The following is a 3,516-nucleotide window of genomic DNA, read 5'->3' as shown; positions in this document are numbered from 1 at the left end:
GCTTTCCATAAAAACTCAAAAGATGTTGTTATTTGTGATAGCAAAAAGCATGAAACCATGCGAACTTTCGATCGGTGGTATATTCGTAGCGTCTCATGAACTTTTTGCTGCGGTATATATAAATAAGAATAAATTATCAAAGTTCTTCTTTTTAAGTTTTATAAAGATTACGCAAATTTTATAATGAACGTTTTATATTAACAACATATATATATATATTGTTTCAGTTAATGCAAAAAGCATTTTCATTTGCAATGATATATCGCAATATGTTGTAAGAGAAAAAATAGTACAACGTTGAAAATATGGGATTTAGTAATTACATAATGAAAATTATATTTTTATCAAAAACAAATATTAAGATATACTCACTTGTTTGAAACGTAGCGACGATATTAGACATTAAAGTTGATCAATTGTAAATCTGAATTTCGTTCATTTCACATGTCTTGTTATCAATCAGCTTTCTTATCGATTTCATGACTGTAAGTGCAGATTGTACCTTTCTACGAACAAAAATATGCACTTTGTATATCCGTTAGCAGGTAAAGTATCATACCACAGTTGCTGTATCGATCTGTTTTTCTTCTAACGTGTACTAGTCTTTTCTAAGCACCTGTTTCTCGCTGTGGTCGAACAGCGACTAACGAGAACCGCGGTCAACAGACGCTAGTGCGCATGACTTTGAAAACTATTAGTATAAAGTACAACACTCCACATTTACCTGGTGTGAAGAACCACCTGTTTTAATATTTATCTATACCTTAATAGTATCGAGAAGGGTTCGATCCTCGAAATGTATATAGAAGAAATACATTCTAACGTTACGTTGTATTGATTATGTCATTATTATATATTATCATACCACTGTTTTTCAAAACTCACAAAACTCTGTTATGAAGGCCAATTAGAATGCGCAATGAAGGAGAAGCGTAGGATATGTTCTTCATTTCGAAACAGAAAACGTCAAATACTTTGCGATGTCTCTGAGATGTTTGAATTATTACGAACAGCATTTTTTTCTATCGAATCGTATAGTACAAATTATAATGGGTATTGATCCTAATCGAAGCTCGAACTGTCAATTGTTGCAATGTTTGACAGTAACTGTATACATTTTACCAATGATTCTACATCAGGTGAACAATTCTTTGCTTAATTTTTGTATGTATGATTATTGTTATTATTATCATTAATACTATTATTGCGGTTATTAGAATTATCATTGTTATTTCTTTTGCTTAATTTAATTTTGTTGCGAGTAGAAATTTTTTAATAGAAGTACCATTAAGACTCGTTCGATATAATTAATTGTAAGTATCCATTAAAATTGTCTTATATTATATTTTTACGTATTTATCGAATTTTCAGTTTTATCAGCTCTTTATGTTGGACATTAAATTGCAATCGGCTTGCAATTTACTTCAGAAGATCATAGGTGTTTTATGTATTACTTGCACTTACAGTGTATTTTATTTTCATTTCGATACAGTTCGTATCATTTTTATTACATTATATTGTTTGATTTATTCATATTAAAAAAAAAAAAATATATATATATATATATAGTTAACTATGAGAAAGGATCGTTTCGTTTTTTAGTTACAGAAATTGGTCGGCTATCTTAAAAATGATTACGATATGTTCTCTGATCAAAGGGAAATAAGAATTTCTGAAAAATATACGAAACAAAGCAAAGTATATACGATTGTTATCACAGGTAAGTAAGTTTTCGTATATAACCATAATCCGTCGAACGGGACGATGTTAGAGACATAAAAAAAAAAAAAAAAAAGAAACTAAAACAATAACTTGACAAGTATCGCAAGTGACAACTGGATAAAAAAATCTGTTACTTCTTGCAGATAATTATAATCAATAAATAATTGCTTAATTCAGAAACGTATTTAAATAAATCGATTACGTACATCGAGTTGACTGTATTGATCGATTTCAAACATAAACCGTAAGAAGTTGATATGATTAATAAATTTTATATCGAAATTTACGAAAAAATGTAAATTTATCGATATAATCGATACCGATTGCTGGATTTTTTCTTTTTTTTTTTTTTTTTTTTTTATCGTAAGAAAAATACATCTACGTTTCTTGAGAAAAATGTAAAAACGTATTAGCGTTCTCTTGATATATATATGTATAATACATTTCTAATAGAAAAAATTAATTCACAAAAAATTACATGTATTCCTTTACAATTTCTATGCTCGTCTCGTTGAACGGATTTTACAGAAAACCATTTGGCGAGTAAAATTATTCTCGCATTGCAGGATTTTCCTACATCTATGCTATATCATTGACGATTCCAAGTATTTCAAGCATAATCCTGCATATTTCTGGATCGGTCGATGATGTGCAGTTAATATTACCCTTTCCCGTTAATAATGTACTCAACGCAGGGCTATTGTATTACAGTTTGCTTATTTATCAAATAATAGTTATATTTATCGTATTGACAATAGGCTCTTTGTGTTATTCATTGTATTTAATATTCATACGTCACGCTTGTACACAATTTACCGTATTAATGTTAGTTTTATTAGAACTTTATATTTTTGAGAACTTTGTTTTTATTCATTTCGATTGAAATGGAAAATATGTTTTATTCTATCAAAATGCGTTTTTTTTTTTTCCCTCTTATAGGTTTAAAATACGTCAGCCATTTAACGAGAAGAGATATAAACGACAGTCATGGCTTAGTAGAATACATAAGGAGGAATGGAAATGGATAATTGACATAATAAAACGTTATGCTAGGGTCACCGAGTTAGTTTCTAATTATTTTTTCTTTTTGCCTTTCTTTGTTTGTTTCTTTCTTTCTTCTTTTTTTTTCTTTTTTTTTTTTTCCTATTCGTTGCTTCGTTTATTCATTTGTTGTCTTTTGCAAGGTATGTAGACTTGATAAATAATTTCTCCAAGATAATTTGCTTAATTGGAGCTTTCGTTTCGATGATCATCATTTTCTTTGATCTACTTTACGTAAGTAAAATGAAAAGGATACCTGAGATGTTTTAACTTTGTCATATTGATTTTTCGTTATATTTATTTACGTTCGTATAAATGTTTCTTTACCATTCTTTTTTTTTCTAATTACGAGTGTATCGTTTATTATATGTTTAATTAATTATTTCATTCGGAAAGTTACATTACTACGTTTCTTGTTTTTTGTTTTTAGATATTGCAATTACCTACGATAATAAATAATAGAAGCAAAACATTCGAATGCTTTGCTATTATTTTTGGATCGTTGTTCATTATATATAATAATTTTTACATCGGGCAAACGCTTATCGATCATAGCAGCGCAGCTTTCGAAGAATTGTAAGACGTAGAATTTATTTTATTCCTATGATAATTATAATATACTTTTGTTATTTATCATTAATATTGTATAGAAAATTATAACGTCGTTTACATTAATCTCGTTCGTCAGTTCTACATAGAATTTTTAAGTACTGACGGTAATGTAATTTAGCGTAAGCTGTTTTATTTATTTAT

At 28.2% G+C, this 3,516-nt stretch overlaps 1 protein-coding gene across 1 annotated transcript in view; it reads right to left on the bottom strand.

Moving 5' to 3' along the window:
- The window catches only part of LOC122633827, a 4,542-nt gene extending 1,303 nt beyond the window's left edge, over positions 1 to 3,239 (bottom strand). The window contains exon 1 of the mRNA XM_043822225.1: positions 3,235 to 3,239. The gene's annotated coding sequence lies outside the window, so the exon portion shown is untranslated. The remainder of the gene's footprint in view (positions 1 to 3,234) is intronic.
- Between the last annotated feature and the right edge of the window lie 277 nt (positions 3,240 to 3,516).

This window comes from Vespula pensylvanica, chromosome 13, assembly GCF_014466175.1.
Source record: "Vespula pensylvanica isolate Volc-1 chromosome 13, ASM1446617v1, whole genome shotgun sequence".
In the NCBI taxonomy this organism is placed as follows: domain Eukaryota; kingdom Metazoa; phylum Arthropoda; class Insecta; order Hymenoptera; family Vespidae; genus Vespula; species Vespula pensylvanica.
Note: the sequence above shows the minus strand (reverse complement) of the source record. Positions and strands in the feature narration are given on the sequence as shown.